This window comes from Varroa destructor, unplaced genomic scaffold (genome assembly GCF_002443255.2).
Source record: "Varroa destructor unplaced genomic scaffold, Vdes_3.0 BEIS01000001.1, whole genome shotgun sequence".
In the NCBI taxonomy this organism is placed as follows: Eukaryota; Metazoa; Arthropoda; class Arachnida; order Mesostigmata; family Varroidae; genus Varroa; species Varroa destructor.
In genome coordinates, this window is record NW_019211454.1 from 69,254,331 (window position 1) to 69,266,657 (window position 12,327).

Consider the following 12,327-nt stretch of genomic DNA (forward strand, 5'->3'; position numbering starts at 1 on the left):
AATAAGTACTGTTATTTTTGGCAACTAATGTGTACGTTCACATACACAGCCTAAGTCAAACAATAAACAACTTATTTCGACAAAGTATGTTCGTTAAGCTTTACGTTGCTATGGAAACTGTGGCGCTTTTAGCTGCTAATTCTCCACTGATCCTAATCGGTTTCGCGGTATCAAGCTCAAAACAAGATAATTTCTCACGGACAGATGGAACAATCAGGTTCTACTGTGAAAATACGCAGGTTTATCTCAGTCTCTGGGTATGCTCCGAGTGCGTTTCATGACTAATCATCTTAGAGCACGAATCTTGGTCTTACCGTTAGCTTGCATCGATCTGATAGGGGAAGTGCTGGCGCTGGTTGACAGGTGTTAGTGAGATTTGTATTACGAGATACTCAAATCGTTAGAGATAGCGAGTAACTAATCAGTCGGCAAGTTACAGTTTTTATGAAGTTGTCTATATTCTTATAGCGAAACGGCAGCTACCATGCGTTGCGGTACTTGAAACGCCAGCATTAGCTGAGGGCAGTATAGCACTCGATCACAAATCAGACTCTAATCGTTCCTGTAAATCTGCTATTTATTTTGCTTGCTTAGAGGAGACCACCATAGCTCGTACAATATCGATTGACACCAGTTGTCAAAAGGGTATAGCAAAACATTTTGATTTTTCCCATTAAACATTTTACTGTTACTGGCAGAAAGCAACGCAGTACTTTTAAGGGGTTAACCGTATAATGTACAACATTTCAGTAACTTATAATACGCTACATCTCTCACCTGTTATAATATCGAGGAGTTTGTCAGTAACTTTTTTTTTGGGGTTAACGACGTGCCCGTCAGCTGTGAGGCGATGGGTTTCCCGTTAATATAGATAACTGATTGGCAATCAAATGGCTTCTGGTGACTGAACCCTAAAAATATTACATTGTGTGGCATAATCTATCTGCACGCCAGATTGAGCGGCCGTAGCACGTTACAGGATCATCCTGGATCCTTTACCCCAGTTTTGGTTCCGTCGGTGACAATTAGGGCGGTAATGCTACAACGTGAAAAATATGTTCGGTTGGCCGGATTTCCCCATCTGGATGACGATTTAAATAATTATAACGAAACGGTACTCCGGGCTTTGTGTCCAGGATAGAATACCTATTTTAAATAGGTACGTAACGCTTCTTAGGACTTCGTACAGTTCTTGTTACCATAGTTATTATCTGATCGATTTTTTTTTCGGCTGATATACAAGCCTAATCAATGAGTATAACTGTGAACTCTAAGATTAGCACAAAGACATAATTTTTGATGTCTTAAGAACACATAGATGCATTTAGAAAACTATCTTTGACATTTTTTTTTTTCTAAATCACTAACCTTTCTAGCCGATTTTCATCATAATTTGAATTAAATCTGGAGTTTTAGAAGTGATGGGCTTTTGATCCTGATCCTAGTTTGATCCCCTTTCGCTGATACTTGTTGGAAGGTACCGCTTCTACTCATGTGCAGTATAACGACTCCTCTCTGGCCACTGGTTAAAAACAAATTATCTAACCAGAAAACTTACTTTTGTCTATCATTAGTAACATTGACACTGATAGTTTCGACTGCAAAAAATTAATCTTCGCGAAGTAACTCCAATGAATCGGTCTCGTCCCCTGATTCCTTTTCATCCTGAATCCTTTTCAAAACAAATTATAGCATCTACATTCAGTAAGTGCTTAATTAGTGATACATTATTGCTACTGATATCAAGAAGATCCAGCTTGATTCCTTTTTCAATGATGGAGATTTTTCATCGGATAGCGTTTTCTAAGCACAGGGAATGATTCTAATTGGATTACGAGGTGCATGATGCTACCAGGAACGTTACTAAGATTTCCAAACCCATATATAGAGATTTTTTCTAACATATATCGTAGATATGACTGTCTGGAGTATTTATGCTGTCTTATTATGTCTGCAGTGCACAATCCTTCTTTAGGAAGAAAATTTGATTATCTCACTATATTCAATAATAAACTTTTTAAGCGAAGCACAGGTTTATAGCGATTTGACTAGATCGCTTTTTTATTTAGGGAAAAATTTAGGGAAGTATTGAAAGCTCCCTAGTTTTCAGGTCTACCAAAACGACTGCCTATATGGGATTAATAAAATGATTAGTTTTACTGGTTACGCCGTAGCCTCTTTCAAGAACTATGCCCCTATACCTTATTAATTTATCGCTGCCTGAAGATTCATCTTTAATTTGTAAAAAGTAATTTATTTCAATCGGACAAAAATTCGTCAAAGATGCTGCATCAATAAAGCTATAACATCCTAAAATGCTGTGTTCTTTTTCTTCGCGCGCTTCGAAGCTATAGCAAGTTTTCAAATGTATCCGCATCTGTCAGTACATTTGAAAAACTGCAAAAATAAGGCAAGTATGTATTCAGTAGTTCGTAAAAGCTATTGTGCCGTAACGCTGTTGCGTGACGAACAGCGTGGGCAGGTACGGCGTACGAAATCGTAGCGGAGTTGTGCCCACCGTGTCTGTACATCAGTTAGGGGAAGTCACTGTCTTCGTCCTGTTGTCAACAATCTTGCCATAACTAAATCGTAGGCTAAAAAGTTAAGTGTCTTAAGTGCTCAACTATCTACTATGAAGTGGAGTCCCCTATTGAGGGAGATGGTGGGGCAGGGGGCCTCACTGATCATACGGCGAGATTCATTGCTCTACAGATACGAATGCTCCAACGAAAACGCCACTTTGCTTCGAGACGTCGAGGCAACGATGGCACATCTCGGAAAGCCATAAAAACATTGAAAAGCGACAAGTGCCTCCTGGTGGTAGAAGCCACAAGTAGAATAGCTGGTCGTACGCCGCCGTCACGAACGGACGTGTTTTAACTTTCGAGCGGGAGATTTGCGTCGAGTGGACTGCGGCCGCTATGGTAGCCAGAGCAACAGTTAGTATTCCAGAGATTTAATCTGCCGCTCAACGAAGCCCGCAGAACGCATTGGCTAAAATCAGCAAATTCAGATTCAAGCTCCAGAGGCTTCTGGCAGGCATGGATAGAGCTTGTTTACGGGGGGTCAGCACAACGACCGTTCGGCTGGACGATACACCAATTCCGTACCCGTTTCCAGACGAAAACCATAATGCCTACAACACAAGTCCTCTAATGTATAGATCGTCAGCGAAGAATTGAAAGCGCACAGAGTGTGCGTTTTTTGAGGGTGCAGATATACGTAGCTATTTAGAATGCAAACAAATGGTTGTCATGATCAGACCATTTAATCTAGTATGTTAAAAGCAGAGTGCAAATTTAGAAAATAATAGTCTTCCGTGGTAGACGAAATGCTGGCCGAAGATCAATTTTAGATGATTGCTTATTTGTATACACGGAACTCTGGCTTGCGAAATTTCTGTCCCACAAATGGAACGTGCCTAGAGTGTACCTGCAAGCGTTTTAGCGTGCGTTCTTTTTTACTGTACTCGTGCAATACATGTTTTACTCTACGTGCGTATGATGAGAGAGAGACATTGCATAAACAAGACGTTTATGCTCGAAATCTGATGGTTGAAAGTAATTGCTAGACAAAAAACCTAACGCAGACTTTTCATTGTCTTAACTGATTCTCTAGTAAGGAAATACGACAAGAACAAAGTATGATTTTTACCATAACCGATACTATTTATAGCATTTGGTATGATTTGTGCAATCAAAGCCCAGCTCTGTGTCTTGGCGTGTTTTTGTCCACAAACATGGTGGACTGTTTCACGGACGATTTAATCTCTCCAACCAACAAATGGTTAGGAACAATTTCTTCTGTTTGAGTCTACATGACTCTATTATTGCTATCGACGGCTCTATTCATGTGTTTGCCTGCTAAACTTAGAGACATATGGTGATTTGTGTTCGAAGGCAGGCGTAGACGCCAGCCGTCAAGATTCAAGCGTTTCAAATTCACGTTTGGTGAAGCATGAAAAACTTCAGTAACAGAGAAAATTCCAGATGTGTGTGATATAAAGCGTAATTTACGGAAAATATATATTTTTGAATCAACGAGAGTGACTCCGATACGCGTAAAGAACCTATAACCCGGACTGAGCTTTTAAACATTATCTATGATTATCGATTTTTCTAATAATAGCTATTATCATCATTCGTATTTAGTAGTAAAGTTTTCTGAGAAGGTTTCTGCTGAAATAGAATCAATTTTTAAAAAAATATCATTTTCTGTTTTCTGTTGATTTTTGTTAAGCTGACAGCAGTTTTTCGAGCAGAATTTACACTTTTTCATAGTTGCTACAAGTGATTTTATTTTTAAGTCTATTTATTATATTACAGTTTCAAATTCTATCAAATGTCAGTGAGGTGAATGACCTGGGTTTGAACGTTTGACCTCCTGTCTATTTTACTTAACCAGGTGTTAAGTACATTTTACGGCCTTAATTGTTAGTTACAGTGGCTACTCTGACTCAAACGTTCGCCTCATCTGAAAGTAAAACACGAAATCTGCACCTTTCTTTGCTTCCGATATCTATACGGAATAGGTATGCATAAGAACGACCGTACAACCGTTATGGAAACTAAACACTTAACTTATTACTATCTACGTACGTTGGAGGGGGGGGGGAGGGGGGCAACAGCACGCTGATACAGCAGAGAATATCTAATGATAGCATGATGGTGTAAAACTTCCAATAACAAAAGCACAATGATATCGGCATAGCACTGCGTCGACTACGAGATGCTACTTATTAAGAATTAACCTGAATTACATACCGTAAAAAATTGGTTGTGATATACTTGTGGTAGCGGGTATAAGCTGTCAACTTTTGTGCTCTAAAGGTACGCGATCAAAAGCGGACAAACTGAAATGTAGTCGTTAGAGCGGATTCACTTTGTAGTCCATGTACAAAATGTACTCGAGAATCACTTGAAAATCAGGTACCTTTCCGTAAGAAATAACGACGCTTGGCCGTGGTCTTATGATAACAAAATGTGATAGGGCCTTTTCTTACGGAGGGGCAAATACGGTCGTCGTTTTCTTAGTTTTACGTTAGAAATTTCGTTTACGTTGGCGTACGAAATACGTACGATACGGCTTGGAGAACTAGCGTCATATAGCATACTTAATAAATACCCCTTAACGTACACTAGACTAATGAAGCACTCGAGCGGTGTTAGAAAGAGATTCAACCTCGACGTTCGCCACGCAATAATTGCACCTCCCTCTGTCCGCAAATGTGTTTAATAAAGGTTAATAACGAGTCTTGCAAGCATCATCAATAGCCCAAAATATAGGATATAGGTGTTGCAAACCTGCGTTTTTCTCTATACGAACAAAACGTTTGTAAACGCACTTTTACCCACGTAAGGTACCAATCGCTCAGCGAACCCCAATGATCTTATAACGGTACAGAACCTTGACTTGAGTTGTTTACTTTCGATGAAAATCAGACCAAATGGTTACAGTATGATAGACAGACAGATGGCGTACTGATTTCACGGGTATGATATACGTTGCTATATGCTGGGTGAGCTCGAATGGCAGCGACTTTAAAGCACAAAGTAGAGCTAGGGAAATCTTTCTGCTCACTCGAGTACGCTTTTAGAATCACCAATTTTGGAAATAATAAGATGATGTACTTTGATGTAAAGCAATTTGAGATTACTTGAAAAGGTGGAGGTCAACCGGAGTCAACACCGACTCGGTGTATGGTTCGTTTTACTCATACGTGCGATCAAATGAGCTCTCTTAATTTAAAATGAAATCGTTGGTTTTTTAGGGCTTTTTGACCAAAGATTTGTCTAACGGTTTGGCCGTGCGACTTTAGTCCTTCGAATGCGTGCACGTTTTAGAAGAAATTCTCCGAACTTTTTACACAGATACTCGATCCGAGCAGCTGAAGCGGCTAATGTTGTTATGCCATATTTTCCTTGAAATTTTTCTCAGGCCAAAGTAGGTCGCGCTGTCACTTGGACGGAAACGACCTCTGACCCACAATTCAGCACGCATCTGCAAGTTGCTGACGTTGTAACGTGACGCTGCTCGAAATCATCAAGGAGTCTAGGGTAACACCAATCCGAACACCAAGACATTTCCTTACTTATTTATTTTTATAGTTGGAGATTTTTTATTTTTTTTTACACATGAAATTATTGCGAAAAAGAAAGAGGTACGCTTATTATTGTCCCTACGGAATGGACTCTTGTCGATTCGGAAGCCATATAGACGAAGCGTTCGATACTTAAAAAATATAATAATGGTTTTTGTCTTAATTTTTGATATAATGTTTTGACAAGCTGATCAGAACGAAGAAACAAACCCGTTGCAAATTCTATATGGTGCATTTGTACTAGAAATGGGTAGTCACGTGTTACAACACGCTATCGTAATTTTTTTTTTTCGATCGAGCAAAAAAAAGGCGTGAATCATTGTATCATCTCCCAAAATTTTTCCCTGAGCCGTATCGGAAAGTTGTTGCCGATAAAACCTGTATTCGCCCAACCACCTTTAAATTATTCGCAGCATATATATGTGCACAGCGGTTTTAGCTTCGACTAAAACAATCCGCAAGCTTTGTATTTCTATTCTGTATCAAATTCAATTTTTGTATTGATCTCAAGAGGAGAGATTCCACTTCAGGGACTGTTATTGTGCACGCTTATGCCTATACCCCCGTTCAGGTAATCCAACTGCAATTGCCTCTACCACTTCGTCCCTTCTAGGTCCTCAAACGCCTGCTGACGCTATTAAAGGTCGTTAGCTTGTTACAAAAATAAATAGATCATATCAAGCTCAAGGATCTCAGGCAAACGTAAACCTTATAGTAGATATATTTGCTATATAACACTGTCGAAACGATGTAGCACCCTTCGCTTGAACGTATAATAAGCTCAGTGCTGATGGGCTGCGGCAAACTTTACGTTCAGAATTTACCATTAGGCGAATTCGACACGACGCTGGTACAGTTAAAGTTGTCAACATTACGAGTTTATTTACGCTTCGGATCATCCAGCGTTGACGCGTACTGTGTACTTACTATACTACGTATAAACATGTTCAGGCGTATTATCTGCGTACCTTACACCGATGAGATCGGTAAGGCGCAAGCTTCTACGATTTTTTCTAGTCTGGAGAGCTTTACTATGTTTGGCTGCTATGTCTAGGCATTACTATTTAGATTAAGAGGTGTTTGTAAGATGGAGTGTCACAGTTATTACATCGTGAATGCAACCCTAAGTAAAAATCTAAGTTATTTCTCAATCAATACGAGAACTTCACAGTAAGTCGCAATACCATTTGGCTAGCGTGAGTATCATTATGCACTCACGCCATAGCCTGATATGTGAATCATCGGGGTGCAGCAGGTACAGATTACTTAGGCAAATGTATTAGATTGAGACACTCTGACAATGTATTGCGTTGTTCCCCTATATTTGCAATGATCACCACGATTTTTACTGTTGTTTTTATATACGCGACATAACAGTTATGAGTACCAACTATGCAACTTTCGACACGTAATTGGCACAAACAAAAGTCCTGAAAATGCTTCTTCTCGGAAACTAAAAGAGTCCAATATTATTAGGACAATCAACATGAAGCTGGATCTACTCCTATATCAGAATTTTCGAAAACTCGGTTCTCCTTTATCCATCTAAGTTGAATTACGCTGTCTTGTAGCAGAATGGAGTGTTCAGCTACGTATTTCTCGTAAGACTATAAAGGTAGGATGGAGCCACCCAACATAATTACTACGCTTGCCTCCTTGTGCGCTTTGCTGACTTTAATTTCCGTATGTCACGGTCGTCTTTGTACCCTTTTGATGAGGCTCAAAAAGGCCCAATTTATGTTGTTGAAAACCGAAACGTGTTTGTTTCAATACGACGGAAGAAGTTGCATTTTAGTATCATGTTTAACCATGATAAAGGCCAGACCATGAACCATCTTCTACTGATTCATGTTCTGACTGATGGAATATATTATAATGGTAATGCTAGAGCAATGCAGTCACGTTTCTTATATTTTACACACAACTTTAATATATATATATAGTTTGCAAGATCGATACAAAGAATAGGAACCATTCCATGCATTAGAATTCTCAGCCGACATTAAAACGTGGTAGACAAATTTTGGATAAATGACAGCACTTACTATATATTCTGACTCTTATTTTTCGAATGGCCAGTTTATTAGCAGACTACGTCAGCTAACGCATTATGCGGACATATTTTAAATAAAATCTGTTATATTTGAGCGGAATTAACTCTTTTCAAGCCTGACGTTTAAGGCTTTCAGAACAATAAGCAGCTTCGTTACTAACCGATGATCGCTCTCGACGGGAACCTCTACTGCCTCGACGGAGTCCAGTCTGATGCGTAACTATTATAATCGAAAGTACAAGAGACCTAGACAGCCAACAAAAGGAGATGATCGTCAACTTTTTCACCATGGTAAATTCTCCGGGTTGAAGCCAACATGCAGAAATTTATATCTAATTAATAGCGATTTGCCATGCCAATAAACGACTAGAAGTGGACGTTAAGGAAGCTTTTTTTCGAAGATATCGACGCGACTAATTGGAAATGACGTAATTGCGTGGAAACGGATGCTTTGCTAGCTAAAATGAGGAAAGCCTGTTTTTATTTTCCAATTTCATCTAGTTGTTTCAAAGTGATGGATCGAAAGTGGAAGAATCATAAATATTTTTATTTTAATTTATCAACTCTAAAATAAATGTGTTTTTTAATGTAGTTCAGAATATCTGCGTACATTTAAGGCAGCTTGGTCATTTGATGTCGTGTAAAAGCCAATGGGGCCAGTTGAATTCTGAGCAAACAATATCCATTCAATGTGTAAAAGCAACAACGACCCGCTTTTTAGACATGATTGAATACCTTAGCAAATCCGGTGATAACTCACAACAAAGGTCAAAAAACCGCGAGTGTTAACTATCACGTGTGCCTGATACCACTCAACAAAGACGATACATATTTTCGAAGATATCAGCTACTTCAGGGACGAGCAATTAGCAAGGAAGCGGCTTCCTCGCTACACGTGCGCGTCTTTGAAGCAGTACTTATCATACAGCATCGCACGTTTCGTTAAAAGTATTCGCCACGTCATTTTTCAAACAAAATTTTAAGCAGAGTACTAATACATGGGCGCCTAGCGGCTTTATTGGGAAAAATGTTCCAGTAACTGGGTAACCCTTGAAAGAATAACTTACCGTTTAAGACATCCTATATGGGATCGATTGTGTAGCTACAAATTAAGTCCACGAGATGTAGGCTTAATAATCTCATTAGTAAGGTATTACGTTTTCTCATATACAAACCTCTAGAACTTGATCATTATGGTTAAATTTATCCTTTGTTCTCGCCGTGCCTAGAAGCACGTACCTCACGATGATTGCTCTGTATTTATGCAAAATCAAGTAACAAAACCAAATCATATTGTTTAAGTAGTGCACAAAGACTCTTCTGCTATCTGCTAGTTCGTCCCTCATCACTGACGTGCTAACCTTGCTGCAATATTGCAGCAAGAAAAGCTTCGCATTCTACAAGTGGACTAAGCGCGCAAAAATTTGAATTTCGTTGCAGAAGTCAATATCGTTCAACTTATTCTGGAAAACGCCCGATTTGATTTTAACGCTTAAAGATAAATTGTAACAAGTCCGTTTTTGAATATAACTGATGTAGCCGCAAGATATACTTCAAGTTGGCTAGTGGCATTTAGAGGCGTTAATGATTAGCGCTCCTTGAAGTTGGGACAAGGTGCTCCCTACATAGGTAATCGAAAAGCTTGAGCCTTTTAATGACCAGAGAAACGCTTTGCATAGGTACGTTCGGTTTCTTTCATTGTTCAAAAATATAGGAAGTGGGAAATGGGCATGCATAAACGCATAGTGTGCATAGGTGTCATAATAACAAACAAGATTAGCAGATTTTCGTATGTGATTACGTATCAGTAAATTTTCAACTCGTAGCAGAGTCATTTCAAAATCCTTATGCCCATTGCTATTGTGCTCCAGTATTACATCAATTACGGCTTTTCTCTATCTTTTATCACAAATAGCTTCTTTTCTTATCAGCAGCTTTTGGCTGCACGAAATCTATCTGAATTTCTCGACGTCTGCTTTTGATATTACTTATTACGTGTTATAGACTAAAAAAAAAAACGCATTCATTTTTTATAGCCAGTCAAGATTTAAACCTATGAGCTTAATATTAATGAGTAATTAAGAAACAATTACCATCAGGCTAGAATACAGCTTAAAACTATAGGTGTGATAAAGCTTCGCGCTTCTATGTCGCAAACTGAGGTCTAATTTTGGTCAGAGCTGTACCCAAAAAAGCTCAACATACTACTCAATATATATATATAACAACAATGTTGGACCTCCTTAGGGGTTTATTGTTTTCTAGTTGAAAGCGAAGCGTAAGTACAGGGCTAAGTGTTGATTTGACGTAGTCTACTTGATACTCTGAGCGTGGAAGTGCGGTTGTAGCCTCCGGACATAAAAGTGAATACCCCATTGGAGGAGAAGATAATATTGCGGTGACTGTGTTCAAAGCACTCTTCCATTAAGTACCGATTAGATACGCTAGTTAATGTTTGGCTTTGAAGCTTCGTATTGGCCAGTACTGCGAATTATTAGTATTATTAATAAGCACTAGTGGCCGTTATATGCGTGAAGAAGCATAAGGCTATCGAATACTGTATGCTATGTTAGAAAGCCCACTTCGTCTAAAAATAATGTTATCCAAATTATGTTCTTTTGGTATATGTCTTTGGTTATATCACACCATCATATGCGTATCCTTGCAAAAAGGAAAATCTAACATATTATCAATGGATAGAAAATAATTTGTCATAAGGTTGTGTATTATACATTTAAGCTTAATATAAGCTTACAATAACTGTAAAATTTTAATGACTGTGCCTGTTTACTACGAAACCAGCAACGAGGATTAAGTAATTATAGTTGCCAGTTTTTTTGTTTTTTTAAATTCGGATGTCGTAGAAAAGCATTCTCAACCGCAGGAGGGCACGCCGAACAACAATACGTTTGCTATGAATGTAACTTCCTAATTGTACACGGCATTATTTTGATGTAGTTTTATTGGTACGACCCATATGATCTCTCGACTATGAGTCAAAAAATCTACGATTTAGTTGTTACCGTGTGCTTCATAGATTATAGTTTACTTTCTACATGATGGGTTCAGAAGCTCTGGGCATAAATAAAGTCGTTTCATTTTCAACATTACCTGTTCGTTTATTTCTCGAGTGTTTGCTTGTTTCTATATATTTTATTTTATTTGAAGTACTCGTTTCTCTGTACGCCCGTTGTAATTCTGTGGTGCAGTTAGTAGATCACTCTATTTATAGTTCGATAGATATTTCGAAATGGTAGATATCTCGAAATAATGGCTCTGTCGATAAAAATTCCAAGTGCATAAGCGTGCACTCTCTCGGCATATACTCATTCGCGTTTAACCGAGGTTAAACCCTGACGCACTTTGGGGTACTTGTGCCATATACAGCCAGTAATGAAGCGGACTGCTAGAAAAACCTGTCCTTAAATTAAAAAAAAATCTTAGACCTGAATAGTGTAGCCATTACCATCCGAACCAATAAGAATACCGAACAAAAACAGCTCCTTAAAGAGAAGATGAGCTGTGAATACCAAACTGTTATCAAGCATCTTGTTTATCTAAAATTTCATACAAAATTAGAAGCCTCAATATGTCAAGGACTGGGTGAGGCGTAGCAGGAAAAAAGACTTTTCATTGACCTTCAAAGTCTCGCCCCACCTTGCCCCAGGCAACCCCAGCTACAGTGACAGTTTTTTTTTATACAGAATTTCTGTCACTTGTGATAAGGAGCGGCGTTTTCACGTCGACAAAGCAAAGAAGTGAATTGATGTTCACTGCCAGGATTTAGCTGAATTTCCGTTCCAAAAGGCGTTTGGCCAATTAGAATGTTATTAGACACAGAAAAACGTATGACAGCGACAACAAGACGGTAAACAGGAGTACGCATATTCGACGATTATTCGATGTAGTTGGCCGCGTCGAGTGGACGAGGCTAAATAATACGGAAGTACCCAATGGACCAGGTAAAATTTTCTTGTTTAACAACCATGTCAGGCCGCAAGATTCTGAAAGCCGCCCTATGAGAGCTTGAATGGGAAGATGTTTTCATCTGCGAGACCTTTCAGATAACGCACAGTAATCAGATGAAATTCTAACTGTACGTCTAATAGTAAATTGGGTCCTACAGCCTAAAGTTCAACGTCAGGCCTAACCATTTCTTGTTGATAGATGGGAA